At 43.9% G+C, this 19,638-nt stretch overlaps 1 protein-coding gene across 4 annotated transcripts in view; it reads left to right on the top strand.

The window, feature by feature from the left end:
* Nucleotides 1-19,638, top strand: part of LOC128686094 (uncharacterized) — a 233,378-nt gene that overhangs the window by 174,651 nt on the left and 39,089 nt on the right. The window lies entirely within an intron of this gene.

Genomic DNA, 19,638 nt, shown 5'->3' with positions numbered 1-19,638 from the left:
TCCTGTATTCACTTTCAATTTTCTTCTTTTGCACACCCTACCAAATTCATCCACCAATCTCTGCAACTTCTCTTCAGAATCTCCCAAGAGCACAGTGTCATCAGCAAAGAGCAACTGTGACAACTCCCACTTTATGTGTGATTCTTTATCTTTTAACTCCACGCCTCTTGCCTAGACCCTCGCATTTACTTCTCTTACAACTCCATCTATAAATATACTAAACAACCACGGTGACATCACACATCCTTGTCTATGACCTACTTTTACTAGGAAATAATTTCCCTCTTTCCTACATACTCTAACTTGAGCCTCACTATCCTCGTAAAAACTCTTCACTGCTTTCAGTAACCTACCTCCTACACCATACACCTGCAACATCTGCCACATTGCCCCCCTATCCACCCTGTCATACGCCTTTTCCAAATCCATAAATGCCACAAAGACCTCTTTAGCCTTATCTAAATACTGTTCACTTATATGTTTCACTGTAAACACCTGGTCCACACACCCCCTACCTTTCCTAAAGCCTCCTTGTTCATCTGCTATCCTATTCTCCGTCTTACTCTTAATTCTTTCAATAATAACTCTACCATACACTTTGCCAGGTATACTCAACAGACTTATCCCCCTATAATTTTTGCACTCTCTTTTATCCCCTTTGCCTTTATACAAAGGAACTATGCATGCTCTCTGCCAATCCCTAGGTACCTTACCCTCTTCCATACATTTATTAAATAATTGCACCAACCACTCCAAAACTTTTGTAGATGAATGGTTCAGAGAACCGACATGTTGATAAATTAGACACATGTGCAACTCTTGGGTATCTTTATTGAGGAAACGTTTCGCCACACAGCGGCTTCATCAGTCCATACGTAGGAGAAACTTGAAGAACAGGAGAAGAATGAGGTAATCAGTCCCTCAACCTTGAGTCGATGTGTTCAGTCCATCAATCTTGAATAGAATACGGCATATCAGCGGAGAAGCAGCTTATAAACCGTATGGCAGGAGAGGTGCAGCAGTCATAGGTGGTGTTACATTTGTTCAATGTGGAAGTAGGTCGTGCCCAAGAATTAGGCAAGCGAAGAATTCCTAAGTATTAAGATCCCAAGAAGTTGCAGTGTCTGACAGATTTGTAGATGAATGGTTCAGAGAACCGACATGTTGATAAATTAGACACATGTGCAACTCTTGGGTATCTTTATTGAGGAAACGTTTCGCCACACAGTGGCTTCATCAGTCCATACGTAGGAGAAACGTTTCCTCAATAAAGATACCCAAGAGTTGCACATGTGTCTAATTTATCACTCCAAAACTATATCCTCACCTGCTTTTAACATTCTATCTTTATCCCATCAATCCCGGCTGCCTTACCTCTTTTCATTTCACCTATTGCCTCACGAACTTCCCCCACACTCACAACTGGCTCTTCCTCACTCCTACAAGATGTTGTTCCTCCTTGCCCAATACACGAAATCACAGCTTTCCTATCTTCATCAACATTTAACAATTCCTCAAAATATTCCCTCCATCTTCCCAATACCTCTAACTCTCTATTTAATAACTCTCCTCTCCTGTTTTTAACTGACAAATCCATTTGTTCTCTAGGCTTTCTTAACTTGTTAATCTCACTCCAAAACTTTTTCTTATTTTCAACAAAATTTGTTGATAACATCTCACCCACTCTCTCATTTGCTCTCTTTTTACATTGCTTTACCACTCTCTTAACCTCTCTCTTTTTCTCCATATACTCTTCCCTCCTTGCATCACTTCTACTTTGTAAAAACTTCTCATATGCTAACTTTTTCTCTCTTACTACTCTCTTCACATCATCATTCCACCAATCGCTCCTCTTCCCTCCCGCACCCACTTTCCTGTAACCACAAACTTCTGCTGAACACTCTAACACTACATTTTTAAACCTACCCCATACCTCTTCGACCCCATTGCCTATGCTCTCATTAGCCCATCTATCCTCCAATAGCTGTTTATATCTTACCCTAACTGCCTCCTCTTTTAGTTTATAAACCTTCACCTCTCTCTTCCCTGATGCTTCTATTCTCCTTGTATCCCATCTACCTTTTACTCTCAGTGTAGCTACAACTAGAAAGTGATCTGATATATCTGTGGCCCCTCTATAAACATGTACATCCTGAAGTCTACTCAACAGTCTTTTATCTACCAATACATAATCCAACAAATTACTGTCATTTCGCCCTACATCATATCTTGTATATTTATTTATCCTCTTTTTCTTAAAATATGTATTACCTATAACCAAACCCCTTTCTATACAAAGTTCAATCAAAGGGCTCCCATTATCATTTACACCTGGCACCCCAAACTTACCTACCACACCCTCTCTAAAAGTTTCTCCTACTATAGCATTCAGGTCCCCTACCACAATTACTCTCTCACTTGGTTCAAAGGCTCCTATACATTCACTTAACATCTCCCAAAATCTCTCTCTCTCCTCTGCATTCCTCTCTTCTCCAGGTGCATACACGCTTATTATGACCCACTTCTCGCATCCAACCTTTACTTTAATCCACATAATTCTTGAATTTACACATTCATATTCTCTTTTCTCCTTCCATAACTGATCATTCAACATTACTGCTACCCCTTCCTTTGCTCTAACTCTCTCAGATACTCCAGATTTAATCCCATTTATTTCCCCCCACCGAAACTCCCCTACCCCCTTCAGCTTTGTTTCGCTTAGGGCCAGGACATCCAACTTCTTTTCATTCATAACATCAGCAATCATCTGTTTCTTGTCATCCTCACTACATCCACGCACATTTAAGCATCCCAGTTTTATAAAGTTTTTCTTCTTCTCTTTTATAGTAAATGTCTACAGGAGAAGGGGTTACTAGCCCATTGCTCCCGGCATTTTAGTCGCCTCATACGACACGCATGGCTTACGGAGGAAAGATTCTTTTCCACTTCCCCATGGACAATAGAAGAAATAAAGAAGAACAAGAGCTATTTAGAGAAAAAAAGAAAAACCTAGATGTATATATATATATATATATATATATGCATGTGCGTGTCTGTGAAGTGTGACCAAAGTGTAAGTAGGAGTTTACCTGGAGTTTACCTGGAGAGAGTTAAGGGGGTCAACGCCCCCGCGGCCCGGTCTGTGACCAGGCCTCCTGGTGGATCAGAGCCTGATCAACCAGGCTGTTGCTGCTGGCTGCACGCAAACCAACGTACGAGCCACAGCCCGGCTGATCAGGAACTGACTTTAGGTGCTTGTCCAGTGCCAGCTTGAAGACTGCCAGGGGTCTGTTGGTAATCCCCCTTATGTGTGCTGGGAGGCAGTTGAACAGTCTCGGGCCCCTGACACTTATTGTATGGTCTCTTAACGTGCTAGTGACACCCCTGCTTTTCATTGGGGGGATGGTGCATCGTCTGCCAAGTCTTTTGCTTTCGTAGTGAGTGATTTTCGTGTGCAAGTTCGGTACTAGTCCCTCTAGGATTTTCCAGGTGTATATAATCATGTATCTCTCCCTCCTGCGTTCCAGGGAATACAGGTTTAGGAACCTCAAGCACTCCCAGTAATTGAGGTGTTTTATCTCCGTTATGCGCGCCGTGAAAGTTCTCTGTACATTTTCTAGGTCGGCAATTTCACCTGCCTTGAAAGGTGCTGTTAGTGTGCAGCAATATTCCAGCCTAGATAGAACAAGTGACCTGAAGAGTGTCATCATGGGCTTGGCCTCCCTAGTTTTGAAGGTTCTCATTATCCATCCTGTCATTTTTCGAGCAGATGCGATTTGATACAATGTTAGGGTCCTTGAAGGTGAGATCCTCCGACATGATCACTCCCAGGTCTTTGACGTTGGTGTTTCGCTCTATTTTGTGGCCAGAATTTGTTTTGTACCCTGATGAAGATTTAATTTCCTCATGTTTACCATATCTGAGTAATTGAAATTTCTCATCGTTGAACTTCATATTGTTTTCTGCAGCCCACTGAGAGATTTGGTTGATGTCCGCCTGGAACTTTGCAGTGTCTGCAATGGAAGACACTGTCATGCAGATTCGGGTGTCATCTGCAAAGGAAGAGACAGTGCTGTGGTTGACATCCTTGTCTATGTCGGATATGAGGATGAGGAACAAGATGGGAGCGAGTACTGTGCCTTGTGGAACAGAGCTTTTCACCGTAGCTGCCTCGGACTTTACTCTGTTGACGACTACTCTCTGTGTTCTGTTAGTGAGGAAATTATAGATCCATCGACCGACTTTTCCTGTTATTCCTTTAGCACGCACTTTGTGCGCTATTACGCCATGGTCACACTTGTCGAAGGCTTTTGCAAAGTCTGTATATATTACATCTGCATTCTTTTTGTCTTCTAGTGCATTTAGGACCTTGTCGTAGTGATCCAATAGTTGAGACAGACAGGAGCGACCGGTTCTAAACCCATGTTGCCCTGGGTTGTGTAACTGATGGGTTTCTAGATGGGTGGTGATCTTGCTTCTTAGGACCCTTTCAAAGATTTTTATGATATGGGATGTTAGTGCTATTGGTCTGTAGTTCTTTGCTGTTGCTTTACTGCCCCCTTTGTGGAGTGGGGCTATGTCTGTTGTTTTTAGTAACTGTGGGACGACCCCCGTGTCCATGCTCCCTCTCCATAGGATGGAAAAGGCTCGTGATAGGGGCTTCTTGCAGTTCTTGATGAACACAGAGTTCCATGAGTCTGGCCCTGGGGCAGAGTGCATGGGCATGTCATTTATCGCCTGTTCGAAGTCATTTGGCGTCAGGATAACATCGGATAGGCTTGTGTTAATCAAATTTTGTGGCTCTCTCATAAAAAATTCATTTTGATCTTCGACTCTCAGTCTGGTTAGCGGCTTGCTAAAAACTGAGTCATATTGGGACTTGAGTAGCTCACTCATTTCCTTGCTGTCATCTGTGTAGGACCCATCTTGTTTAAGTAGGGGCCCAATACTGGACGTTGTTCTCGATTTTGATTTGGCATAGGAGAAGAAATACTTTGGGTTTCTTTCGATTTCATTTATGGCTTTTAGTTCTTCCCGCGATTCCTGACTCCTAAAGGATTCTTTTAGCTTAAGTTCGATGCTTGCTATTTCTCTGACCAGTGTCTCCCTACTCATTTCAGATATATTGACCTCTTTTAGCCGCTCTGTTATTCTTTTCCGTCGCCTGTAAAGGGAGCGCCTGTCTCTTTCTATTTTACATCTACTCCTCCTTTTTCTTAGAGGAATAAGCCTTGTGCATACATCGAGTGCCACCGAGTTAATCTGTTCTAGGCATAAGTTGGGGTCTGTGTTGCTTAGTATATCTTCCCAGCTTATATCGGTTAGGACTTGGTTTACTTGGTCCCACTTTATGTTTTTGTTATTGAAGTTGAATTTGGTGAATGCTCCCTCGTAACTAATCTCATTTTGTCGGTCTGCGGCTCCGTGCATACATGTCTGAACCTCAATTATGTTGTGATCTGAGTATATTGTTTTTGATATGGTGACATTTCATATCAGATCATCATTGTTAGTGAAGATGAGGTCTAGTGTATTCTCCAGTCTAGTAGGCTCTATTATTTGCTGGTTTAAATTGTATTTTGTGCAGAGATTTAAAAGCTCGCGTGAGTGTGAGTTTTCATCAGAGCTGCCTCCTGGTGTTATTACTGCAACAATATTATTTGCTATATTCCTCCATTTTAGGTGCCTTAAGTTGAAATCCCCCAGGAACAAGATGTTGGGTGCAGGAGCTGGAAGATTTTCCAGACAGTGGTCAATTTTTAACAGCTGTTCCTGGAATTGCTGGGATGTTGCATCCGGAGGCTTGTAGACTACCACAATGACTAGGTTTTGATTCTCGACCTTTACTGGTAAAAATTCCACTACATAATTTGAGGCATTTAGCAGTTCTGTGCAAACAAGTGACTCTGCAATGTACAGGCCAACCCCCCCCCCCACCTTTTGCCTGTTCACTCTGTCACATCTGTATAGGTTGTAACCTGGGATCCATATTTCGTTGTCCAAGTGATCCTTTATGTGGGTCTCAGTGAAAGCCGCGAACATTGCCTTTGCCTCTGCAAGCAGTCAACGGATGAAAGGTATTTTGTTGTTTGTTGCTGGCATTAGACCCTGTATATTTGCAAAGAAGAATGTTATCGGACTGGTGGTATTGTTGGTACTGGGGGGGGATTTTTTTTCCGGCATTAGTATCTGTATCTGTTGGTTTGGAGTGGAGGCCATCGACTGTGGTTCCACTCCAGGAATGACTGGATTCGGTGTACGATTTCTGCCATTTCCTGCCAGTTTTTTTTCCTTCCTGGCACTAAAAAACCTCTCCCTCTTGAGTGGCTGTGGCTACCCAGGTTTTCCCATGGCCTGGATGTTTTGTATCTTTTCGTCCCCTTTAGATGGTGTGCCTGGCAATTTAAGTTATAGCACCGTCTTTCCTGTACTGAAGAGGTACACAGTTCAGGGTGAAAAAGCTTACAGGAAGGGAGTTTGCATTTTCCTGTTGACATATGGGCATGGCATTTTCTAGGGTGGTCATAGTTGCACGTCCCATCTGTTTTTCCAGATTTCCCATGCCAGCAGATACCGAGTGCATAGTATGTGCACAGACTTGGTTTCCGTTTGCCTTGGGTTTCTGTGACTGTATTCCCTGTTGGTGCATGTTTCCCTGTCTTACTTCTATCCTCCCTAGCACCAACAATGGAGCTCCCACCAGTTGTTTTTGGTAATATATCCTCACTATTGCTAGTGGAGTCCTCTTGTTTGCTATTTCCTGCGGTATTTCTAGTTTGTAATATTGGTTTTATCTTATCTTTGACTACACTTGTTTCCCTACTATGGCTCCTGTCCCCTATTAGGTCATTTATATGTATTCCTTCCTGCGTATAATTCCCGACTACCTGGACAAAATCTCCAGCTTCACCATTACTGTCTCCCAGGACAGCATCTCCAGCTTCACCATTACTGTCTCCCAGGACAGCATCTCCAGCTTCACCATTACTGTCTCCCAGGACAGCACCTCCAGCTTCACCATTACTGTCTCCCAGGACAGCACTATCAGCCCCACATTTACTGACTACCAGGACATCATCTCCAGCCTTACAGTTTCTGACTACATGGCCAGTATCAAGGGCAGTACCATTCAGCCCAGACTTTTTATGTTCTCATCTGTTGTAGAAAGCTTCCAGGTTTTCTATGAAAGCAGCTTTGATGTTGACCTCTTTTAATACCCTTGTGATTTTAGTCCACAGATTTATCTCATTTGGGCATACCCAAAAACACTTCCCTGTTTTAATACTGCTTGTAGCTAGTTCTTGGATATCTGCACAAGGGGCGTGACACCAATTTCCACAAAAATGACAATTTATGCATGTGGAAGCCCGTTTGTTTGACTGACCACAGACTACACACAGTTTCATAATGATTTGAATGGTTGATTTACTCAATTCTACTAGCAACCTCCTGAATGTTCTATTAATAACCTCCTTAAATGAAGCTCTAGCTATTTGTATTTCTGTTTCTAACTGTTTTTGTATATTGGACAGCTTACCGTGCACGTTCCTGATATATATTTAATGTTTGTGTTTATAAGGGCGCCTACAACCCCATCCGTTTACAGTCTGCTTTATTGTCCAACGAAACCGTTTGAAACCAGTCAAGGGTTCGGACCAGTCAAGGGTTCGGACCAGTCAAGGGTTCGGACCAGTCAAGGGTTCGGACCAGTCGATCTGATCTGATCAGTGGGTCACTTATTTAAACCATACTGGTCGGTGATTTGAGCTAACACATGAAGGATCTACTGGAAATTATCTACCCGAGTAATATGTGATTTGATTGATACAAAAGTATAACTTGCGTGTTGAAGAGCCGGTGACTGCTGGCAGCTCCTACAGTGACGAACGGTCGACCTCAACCCTTGTTTATCAATCGCTGTATCTAGCTTTTCTATTTTTTTTTTTTTGTTTTCCGTCTCCACCACAATAAATGCTATATTATCACTATAGTTGACTGGTGCAAATTTTGGAGGAAGGACGCTTTTTCTGGAGTAATAATTGCTTCTCGTTGTGTATATTGCGACCGCTGGTAACTACAGGTTATATATAGCAAGATATCCCCGTTATCTAGCGTGTTTATGAGACAGAAAAAGAAATATATATATTATATATATATATATATATATATATATATATATATATATATATATATATATATATATATATATATACACATGTATATGTGCGTGTGTGTGTGTACTCACCTAATTGTACTCACTTAATTGTGGTTGCAGGTGTCGAGACTCAGCTTCTGGCCCCGCCCTTCACTGATCGCTAATAGGTCCTCTTTATTTATTTATTTATTTATTTATTTAAAAATTTGAGCACACATACAGAGGTACAAAAAATACAGATAAGAGCAGCATGCCAAAGCCACTTATACTATGCATAGCATTACGGGCTGGCTTAAAATTAACTTAAGATGAACTAAGCAATGATGACATCAGTGATAAAACTTTAATGTAAACAGATTACTATAAAGCACAAGTGAGTATTACAAAGACAGGTCATATGGTTGTATGCATTGTTGTACATTCTGTAGAATGGAGTATTCTGTTAGGTAGTGTATTTAAAAAATAATAAAGTTAGATTGGGTTTTAGGTTTAACATTTATGTGATATAATTGTGAGAAACATTTAAGATATACAATTTATAAGGTTCAGTTATTCAGTATTTATTTGGTTTTGGGTGAGTAAGTGATCTTTGAGAAGAGACTTGAATTTATAAACAGGTAGTGTTTCTTTTATATTTACAGGTAATGAGTTCCAGATTTTAGGGCCTTTTATGTGCATTGAGTTTTTGCATAGTGTGAGATGGACACGAGGAACATCAAAGAGTGATCTGTGCCTTGTGTTATGGTCATGTGTTCTGTTGAGGTTGGCAAGGAGATGTTTGAGGGGAGGGTTAATATCAGAGTTAAGTGTTCTATGTATGTAATAGGTGCAGTAATAAGTATGGATGTTTTGTATGGTGAGTAGGTTTAGTGTATTGAATATTGGTGGAGTGTGCTGCCTATAGTGAGAATTTGTTATCATTCTAACTGCAGCCTTTTGTTGGGTAATTAGTGGTCTGAGATGGTTACTTGTTGTTGAGCCCCATGCACAAATTCCATAGGTGAGATAGGGGTAAATAAGAGAGTGATATAGGGCCAGGAGGGCTGACTGTGGAGCATAGTACCGTATCTTCGATAGTATGCCTACAGTCTTGGAAATTTTCTTAGAAATTTGTTGTATATGTGTATGAAATTTGAGTCTATTATCAAGGTGGATTCCTAAGAATTTTCCCTCTGTTAGCTTTGTGATAGGTGATCCGTTTATCATTATGTTAAGAGGGACATCTGTAGCTCTGTTACCAAACTGAATGAAGTAGGTTTTGTCAATGTTTAGTGTAAGTTTGTTAGTCCTCATCCAGGTAGATATTTTCTGTAATTCGGTATTTACAGTATTGGCTAGCGTGACTGGGCTCGGGTGGGAGAAGACGTATGTAGTGTCATCTGCAAATAGTGTGGGTTTGAGTAATTGCGAAGCATTTGGTAGGTCATTTATGTATAGGAGAAAGAGAAGAGGGCCAAGGACACTTCCCTGTGGGACACCAACTGTAATTGGTTGTGCAGAAGAGTTTGCCCCATTTGCATACACATATTGGCTTCTGTTGCTGAGGTATGACTTGAGGTAGTTGAGGGAGTGCCCTCTTATACCATAGTGTGACAATTTTACGTGGAGCAAGTCATGGTTAACTGTATCAAAAGCTTTACGTAAGTCAATGAAGATCCCCAGTGGGACTTCTTTTTTCTCTATTGCAGTGTATATATGTTCTAGCATGTGTATAATAGCATCATTAGTATTTTTATTTGGCCTGAATCCAAATTGGCAGGGGTTGAGTATGTTTTGGGAGATAAGGTAGGAGTAGATTCGTTTATGAATTAATTTTTCGAAGATTTTTGAGAGAGGGTGTAAGTTGGATATTGGCCTATAGTTATTCAACTCTGTTTGGTCTCCTCCTTTGTGGATCGGGGTGACCCTTGCTATTTTGAGTACTGTAGGGAAGGTGGAGGATTCAATGGATTTGTTAAAGAGTGTTGCAATGATTGGTGATAGCACTTGTGACACTTTTTTGTATATAAAGGGTGGTAAGGTATTTAAATCTCCTGCCTTGTTTTTTAGCGTGTTGATAATAAGGGAGACTTCGTATGGGTTAGTCGGAGCTAGGAACAGTGTGTTCGGGTAGTTGCCAGTGAGGTAGTCATTTGGTGGGGTATCTGAGCTTGGGATTTTATTGGCAAGGTTTTGTCCTATAGTGGAGAAGAAGTCATTGAGTCTGTTTGCTGTTTCTGTTGGTGGGAGTTGGGGTTCATCTGATTTTGCTAATTTTATTTCGCTATTTCGTGATATCTTTTTTGTTCCTAGAATTTCTGATAGGGTTTTCCAGGTCTTTTTTATATCACCTCGTAAGTTGGATAATCTGTTCTCATAATACAATTTTTTTGCCCTTCTTATCAGGCTGGTTAGGATTGACGAGTAACGTTTTGTTTGGTCTCTGGTTATGTGACCCATTCTGTACTGTTTTTCATATTGGTGTTTTGTATTTATGGATTTGAGAATGCTGGGTGTTAACCAGGGACTGTTCAGTCTCTTAGCTGTCATCTGTTTAGTTTTTTTAGGGCAGTGCTTGTTATAGAGGTATTGGGTCTTTTTTAGAAAATTATTAATACATTCGTCAATATCTGTATAGATTTCTAGCTCAGTGTGCCAATCAATGTTTGCTACTGCTGTTGTGAAGTTATTAATGGCTGCCTCATTGTGAAGTCTGAAGGTGACTTTAGTAGTGTCTTGGGGTAATTTACCAAGAGTTGTTATGAGAAAAGTAGGGTAGTGGTCTGTGGTATTATCTGTAATTATGCCTGATTTTAAAGGGAATATGGTGTTGGTCCAGATGTGGTCAAGTAGGGAAACACTAGTCTCTGTAACTCTTGTAGGTTTTGTTACTGTTGGTAGCAACATACAGTTACTCATTGTGTTTGTGAATTCAGTAACGTGTGGGTCCTGGTCTTGCAGGAGATTTATATTGAAGTCACCTGAGAGTAGTAAGTGATCTTTGTTCATGTGTGCATCAGTTATCATACTTCCTAGGTTTTGACTAAATTGGCTAATGTTTGACTGTGGAACTCTGTAAATGTTTATCAATGTGAGAGGTTTTTGTAGGTATTTGGATTTGAATTTGGCTATTATATATTCCCCATGTTCATCCCTTGTGCAAGTATTAGTGATACATTCTAGTTGGTCTGCTTCCTGAGCCATGTCATACCTCGTCTTAAAACTATGTATGGTTCCTGCCTCCACTACATCACTTGCTAGGCTATTCCACTTCATGACTACTCTACTGCTGAAGAAATACTTCCTAACATCCCTGTGACTCGTCTGAGTCTTCAGCTTCCAATTGTGACCTCTTGTTTCTGTGTTCCCTCTCTGGAACATCCTGTCTCTATCCACCTTATCTATTCCATGCAGTATTTTGTATGTCGTTATCATGTTTTCCCTGACCATCCTGTCCTCCAGTGTCGTCAGTCCGATTTTCCTCAACCGTTCTTCGTAGGACATTCCCCTGAGCTCCGGAACTAGCCTTGTTGCAAATCTTTGTACTTTCTCTAATTTCTTGACGTGCTTGATCAAGTGTAGGTTCCAAACTGGTGCTGCATACTCCAGTATGGGCCTGACGTACACAGTGTACAGTGCCTTGAACGATTCTTTACTAAGGTATCGGAATGCTATTCTCAGGTTTGAAAGGCGCCCATATGCTGCAGCAGTTATCTGGTTGATGTGTGCTTCCGGAGACGTGCTCGGTGTTATAGTCACCCCAAGATCTTTCTCCTTGAGCTAGGTTTACAGTCTTTGACCACCTAACCTATACTCTGTCTGCAGTCTTCTTTGCCCTTCTCCGATCTTCATGACTTTGCACTTGGAAGGGTTGAATTCGAGAAGCCAGTTGCTGGGCCACGTGTCCAGTCTGTCCAGGTCTCTTTGAAGTCCTGCCTGATCCTCGTCTGATGTAATTCTCCTCATTAACTTATCATCTGTGAACAGGGACACCTCTGAGTATCCCTTCCATCATGTCATTAATATATACCAAAAATAGCACTGGTCCTAGGATCGACCCCTGTGGGACCCCGCTCGTCACAGATGCCCACTGTGATACCTCATCATGTACCATTACTCGTTGTTGCCTCCCTGTCAGGTATTCTCTGATCCACTGCAGTGCCCTTCCTGTTATACGCACCTGATCCTCTAATTTCTGCACTTATCTCTTGTGAGGAACTGTGTTGAAAGCCTTCTTGCAGTCCAAGAAAATGCAATCAACCCACCCCACTCTCTCGTGTCATACTTCTGTAACTTTGTCATAAAACTCCAGTAGGTTTGTGACACAGGATTTGCCTTCCATGAATCCGTGCTGGTTGTCGTTTATAATCTTGTTACATTCCAGGTGCTCCACCACTCTCCTCCTGATAATCTTCTCCATGACTTTACATACTATACACATCACTGACACTGGTCTGATCGCGGGTTCTATCCCCACCCGTGGTATGGACTGGTCTGTAATTTTGTGCCTCTTTCCTGTCTACTTTTTTAAATATGGGGACTACATTTGCTGTCTTCCATACCTCGGGTAGTTGCCCAGTTTCAAGGGATGTGTTGAAGATTGTGGCAAATGGCACACACAGTATTTCTGCTCCCTCTCTGAGGACCCACGGGGAGATGTTGTCCGGTCCCATTGCCTTCGAGGTATCAAGGTCATTTAGCAGCTTCTTCACCTCCTCATCAGTTGTGTGTATGTCATCCAGCACTTATTGGTGTATTCCCTGTTGGTGTTCCCCTCTGTCCTGTCTTCCCAGAGTCCTTCCTGTCTCCACTGTGAATACTTCCTTAAATCTTGTATTGAGTACCTCACATACCTCTTGATCGTTTCTTGTGAGTTCCCCACCTACTTTCCTCAGCCTGATCACCTGGTCTTTGACTGTTGTCTATCTCCTGATGTGGCTAAACAGCAGCTTCGGGTCAGACTTGACTTTCGATGCTATGTCGTTTTCGTACTGTAGCTGGGCCTCCCTCCTTATCTGTGAATATTCGTTTCTGGCTCTTCGACCGATCTCCTTATTTCCCTTGGTCCTTTGCCTCTGTACCTTTTCCATTCTCTAATGCACTTAGTTTTTGCCTCCCTGCACCTTTGGGTAAACCAGGGACTCGCTTTGGTCTTCCCATTGTTTCTGTTGCCATCATTTCGTTTACTGACTTTCCTACCAGTTCTCTGTCCCACTGAACCTCCTGTAGGAAGTTCCTCATACTTGTGTAATCCCCCATTTTATAGTTTGGCTTTTCTCATTCGACTCCTGTTATCCTCTCCACTTGTAACTCTACTATGTAATCAAAACTCAGGACTACGTGATCATTAGCTCTAAGGGGCCTCTCATATGTGATGTCCTCAATGTCTGAACTACTCAGGGTAAACACAAGGTCCAGTCTTGCTGGTTCATCTTCCCCTCTCTCTCTGGTAGTGTCCCTGATGTGTTGATGCATGAGGTTTCCCAGAACCACATCCATCATCTTGGCTCTCCATTTTTTTGGACCCCCATGAAGCTCCAGGTTTGCCCAATCAATCTCCCTGTGGTTGAAATCACCCATAACCAGTAACTTTGCTCTGCACGATTGAGCTCTTTGTGCCACCTCAGCCAGTGTGTCCACCATCGCTCTGTTGTTCTCTTCATATTCCACTCTTGGCCTCCTGCAGTTCTGTGGTGGGTTATACATCACTGCAATGACTACCTTATGTTCCCCAGATTGAATTGTACCTACTATGTAGTCCCTTTCTCCAATCCCATCCATGCCTTCCATTTCCTCGAAACCCCATCGGTTTTCATGAGTAGTGCAACCCCTCCTCCCCCTCTGCTCCTTCTGTCTTTCCTCAGGATCTGATATCCCGGTGGGAAGACTGCATCTGTTATTGTCTCAGTGAGTTTCGTTTCTGTGACTACTATGATGTCTGGTGACTTCGTTGATTCTTTCATGCCACTCCTCGTATTTGTTTGCTATTCCATCTGCGTTCGTGTACCACACCTTCAGCTTCTTATCTATCAACGTGGACCTGGGAGAATATTGGGGTTGGGGGAGTGGGAGCCCTGGAGGGGGTCTATTGAGGTTTGTGGAGTGGGTGGGGTTTGCGATGGGGGAGTGAGGGCAGAGTGCTCGTAGGGAGCTGCTGTAGGGGTGTGGTTTGTGATGTGCGGGGTGGGGGCAGAGGGAACAGTGTGCCGGTTTTGGTTGAGGTTGTTCAGTTGCGTTGGGGTTGTTGTGGTTGGAGTCCTTCTGCGGGTGTCTCTGTAGGGTGTATTTATCCTTCCACCTGAGTCTGGGTTCTGCTCGTCTTCATCAGTGCCTCCCATTCCTCCTTTCGTCTGTGTACCCTCTCTCTCAGTGACGTCCTTTCCTCCTGTGTTCTGTCGTGATCTAGGTACACTCTCCTGTACTCTGGTTTGTCCCTCAGTCGTGCTTTCTCCTGCAGGACCCTGGTTCGAGCTGATTATGTCTTAAAGATTACTTTGACAGGCCGTTTTCTTCCCCTTGCAAACCACCCAATTCTCTGAAAATTTGCCACCTGGGTCATGTCTCCCTCACCTATTACTTTCATGATACCTTCGATCGCCTTCTTCTCCCCCTGGTTTCTTTCATCAAAGGTTTCCCCTTCGACTTCTTGGGGCCCGTAGACAAACACTGACCTCTCCCTCTCCTCCTCCCACTGAGTCTCTCTTTGCATCCTCTGAGGTGTTTTAGTTCCTTCCATCGAAACGTTCCTGCCTTCAACCCCTGCCCTTGCTGCAGCCTCTATGCTCAGTGGACTGTCTTCCCTGCCCAGCTGTTCCCTGCCACTGTAGTTGACTGCTAGAGTCTCTGCATATGTCATGTCTTCTTCCTAGATTATTAAGAAAAAGATCAGGGATTTTTACCGTATTATCATTATTATCATTATTATCATTATTCTTGTATTCCCAGTTAATGCTAAAAGTGATGGATTTGTGATCACTTGCGCCAAGCTCTTCAGTGATCTCCAGATTATTTACGAGTGTTTCCTTATTTGACAAGACTAGGTCTAGCAAATTATTATCCCTGGTAGGCTTTGTTACGCACTGCTTCAGAAAACAGTCCTGAACTGTTTCCATAAAGTCACTGGACTCCAGATTACTGGTCAAAGAATTTCAGTCAGTTTGAGTAAAGTTAAAATTCCCTACTATCACTAGAAGCCCTAACAATTTCGTGCCAGAGAAGTCTCCCTCTATGGTGATCCAAGCCTGGAGGTCGGTATGTTACACCTAGAACTAGTTTTTCTTGACCTTCTACAAACTCTACCCAAACAGATTCTGTTACTGTTCCATCTATTTTTATACTTATTTTTATGCAACAATATTTTCTCGAACATATAATGCAACTCCTCCCCCCTTCCCATTACATCTATCCACATGGCTAAAGCTCCCGCTTCACACACGGAGGGCCCGGGTTCGATTCCCGGCGGGTGGAAACATTTCGACACGTTTCCTTACACCTGTTGTCCTGTTCACCTAGCAGCAAATAGGTACCTGGGTGTTAGTCGACTGGTGTGGGTCGCATCCTGGGGGACAAGATTAAGGACCCCAATGGAAATAAGTTAGACAGTCCTCGATGACGCACTAACTTTCTTGGGTTATCCTGGGTGGGTAACCCTCCAGGGTTAAAAATCCGAACGAAATCTTATCTTATGTTAATATTACACTCAGCAGTCACATCCCGACTCTTTAAATCATACCACGTTTCAGTTAATGCAATGATATCAAAGTTCCCAGCACATGCTACCAAACGTAGTTCATTAATTTTATTTCTTGCACTTCGACTGTTAGCATAAAATACCATCATATGTTTTTTCTTCTGCACATTTTTCCTATTCATCTTTGTTTTTACACAATTTCTGAAATTATCATTACCCAGAGTTACTCCATGACAGTTACTATTAAGATTCTTAATATCAGAGCATAAGTCAATATATCCATACTCGTTATTTATCATTTCTAAACCCATACCTCTAACTAATCCTAGTTTAAAGTCCTAACAACCCCCTCAACTGAGTTAGCAAGAAAACCCACACCTGCCCTGGATAAGTGAACCCCTTCCATGGGGTTCACTTAAATAAATACACATAAATACATACATCATACATACATTCATATATACATACATACATACATACATACATACATACATACATACATAGAAACATACATACATACATACATACATGCATACACACATACATTGCAGCATATGGGCGCCTGGCAAACCTCAGAACAGCATTCCGACATCTTAATAAGGAATCGTTCAGGACCCTGTACACCGTGTACGTTAGGCCAATATTGGAGTATGCGGCACCAGTTTGGAACCTACACCTAGCCAAGCACGTAAAGAAACTAGAGAAAGTGCAAAGGTTTGCAACAAGACTAGTCCCAGAGCTAAGAGGTATGTCCTACGAGGAGAGGTTAAGGGAAATCAACCTGACGACACTGGAGGACAGGAGAGATAGGGGGGACATGATAACGACATACAAAATACTGAGAGGAATTGACAAGGTGGACAAAGACAGGATGTTCCAGAGATTGGACACAGTAACAAAGGGACACAGTTGGAAGTTGAAGACACAGATGAATCACAGGGATGTTAGGAAGTATTTCTTCAGCCACAGAGTAGTCAGTAAGTGGAATAGTTCGGGAAGCGATGTAGTGGAGGCAGGATCCATACATAGCTTTAAGCAGGGGTATGATAAAGCTCACGGTTCAGGGAGAGTGACCTAGTAGCGACCAGTGAAGAGGCGGGGCCAGGAGCTCGGACTCGACCCCTGCAACCTCAACTAGGTGAGTACAACTAGGTGAGTACATACATACATACATACATACATACATACACATGCATACATACACATGCATGCATTAGGGGAGGGAAAGCTGTCGGTTCCCACGCTGAGCCTCCGGGTTCGATTCCTGGAAAGGGTGTATACATTGATCGTGTTTCCTTACACCGGTTGTGTATGTTCCCGTCAGTAAAATGTTAGTGGACTGGTGTGGGTCGCATCCTGGGTGTTATTGGACTGGTGTGAGTCGCATCCTGGGTGTTAGTGGAATGGTGTGAGTCGCATCCTCGGTGTTAGTGGACTGGTGTGAGTCGCATCCTGGGTGTTAGTGGACTGGTGTGGGTCGCATCCTGGGTGTTAGTGGATTGGCGTGGGTCGCATCCTGGGTGTTAGTGGAATGGTGTGAGTCGCATCCTCGGTGTTAGTGGACTGGTGTGAGTCGCATCCTGGGTGTTAGTGGACTGGTGTGGGTCGCATCCTGGGTGTTAGTGGACTGGCGTGGGTCGCATCCTGGGTGTTAGTGGACCGGTGTGAGTCACATCCTGGGTGTTAGTGTACTGGTGTGAGTCACATCCTGGGTGTTAGTGTACTGGTGTGAGTCACATCCTGGGTGTTAGTGTACTGGTGTGAGTCACATCCAGGGTGTTAGTGTACTGGTGTGAGTCACATCCTGGGTGCTGGTGGACTGGTGTGAGTCGCATCCTGGGTGTTAGTGGACTGGTGTGGGTCGCATCCTGAGTGTTAGTGGTCTGGTGTGGGTCGCACCCTGGGTGTTAGTGGACTAGTGTGGGTCGCATCCTGGGTGTTAGTGGACTGGTGTGGGTCGCATCCTGGGTGTTAGTGGACTGGTGTGGTTCGCATCCTGGGTGTTAGTGGACTTGTGTGCGTCGCATCCTGAGTGTTAGTGTACTGGTGTGAGTCACATCCTGGGTGTTAGTGTACTGGTGTGAGTCACATCCTGGGTGTTAGTGTACTGGTGTGAGTCACATCCTGGGTGTTAGTGTACTGGTGTGAATCACATCCTGGGAGTTAGTGTACTGGTGTGAGTCACATCCTGGGTGTTAGTGGACTGGTGTGAGTCACATCCTGGGTGTTAGTGTACTGGTGTGAGTCACATCCTGGGTGTTAGTGTACTGGTGTGAGTCACATCCTGGGTGTTAGTGTACTGGTGTGAGTCACATCCTGGGTGTTAGTGAACTGGTGTGAGTCACATCCTGGGAGTTAGTGTACTGGTGTGAGTCACATCCTGGGTGTTAGTGGACTGGTGTGAGTCACATCCTGGGTGTTAGTGTACTGGTGTGAGTCACATCCTGAGTGTTAGTGAACTGGTGTGAGTCACATCCTGGGTGTTAGTGTACTGGTGTGAGTCACATCCTGGGTGTTAGTGAACTGGTGTGAGTCACATCCTGGGTGTTAGTGTACTGGTGTGAGTCACATCCTGGGTGTTAGTGAACTGGTGTGAGTCACATCCTGGGTGTTAGTGAACTGGTGTGAGTCACATCCTGGGTGTTAGTGTACTGGTGTGAGTCACATCCTGGGTGTTAGTGTAATGGTGTGAGTCACATCCTGGGTGTTAGTGTACTGGTGTGAGTCACATCTTGGGTGTTAGTGTACTGGTGTGAGTCACATCTTGGGTGTTAGTGTACTGGTGTGAGTAACATCCTGGGTGTTAGTGGACTGGTGTGAGTCACATCCTGGGTGTTAGTGGACTGGTGTGGGTCACATCCTGGGTGTTAGTGGACTGGTGTGGGTCACATCCTGGGTGTTAGTGGACTGGTGTGGGTCACATCCTGGGTGTTAGTGGACTGGTGTGGGTCACATCCTGGGTGTTAGTGGACTGGTGTGAGTCACATCCTGGGTGTTAGTGGACTGGTGTGAGTCACATCCTGGGTGTTAGTGGACTGGTGTGAGTCACATCCTGGGTGTTAGTGGACTGGTGTGAGTCACATCCTGGGTGTTAGTGGACTGGTGTGAGTCACATCCTGGGTGTTAGTGGACTGGTGTGAGTCACATCCTGGGTGTTAGTGGACTGGTGTGAATCACATCCTGGGTGTTAGTGGACTGGTGTGAGTCACATCCTGGGTGTTAGTGGACTGGTGTGAGTCACATCCTGGGTGTTAGTGGACTGGTGTGAGTCTCATCCTAGGTGTTAGTGGACTGGTGTGGGTCACATCCTGGGTGTTAGTGGACTGGTGTGGGTCACATCCTGGGTGTTAGTGGACTGGTGTGAGTCACATCCTGGGTGTTAGTGGACTGGTGTGAGTCACATCCTGGGTGTTAGTGGACTGGTGTGAGTCACATCCTGGGTGTTAGTGGACTGGTGTGGGTCACATCCTGGGTGTTAGTGGACTGGTGTGGGTCACATCCTGGGTGTTAGTGGACTGGTGTGGGTCACATCCTGGGTGTTAGTGGACTGGTGTGAGTCACATCCTGGGTGTTAGTGGACTGGTGTGGGTCACATCCTGGGTGTTAGTGGACTGGTGTGGGTCACATCCTGGGTGTTAGTGGACTGGTGTGAGTCACATCCTGGGTGTTAGTGGACTGGTGTGAGTCACATCCTGGGTGTTAGTGGACTGGTGTGGGTCACATCCTGGGTGTTAGTGGACTGGTGTGAGTCACATCCTGGGTGTTAGTGGACTGGTGTGGGTCACATCCTGGGTGTTAGTGGACTGGTGTGAGT

The sequence above is a fragment of the Cherax quadricarinatus genome, chromosome 62, assembly GCF_038502225.1.
Source record: "Cherax quadricarinatus isolate ZL_2023a chromosome 62, ASM3850222v1, whole genome shotgun sequence".
Taxonomy (NCBI): domain Eukaryota; kingdom Metazoa; phylum Arthropoda; class Malacostraca; order Decapoda; family Parastacidae; genus Cherax; species Cherax quadricarinatus.
This window is presented reverse-complemented; position numbering and strand designations above follow the sequence as displayed.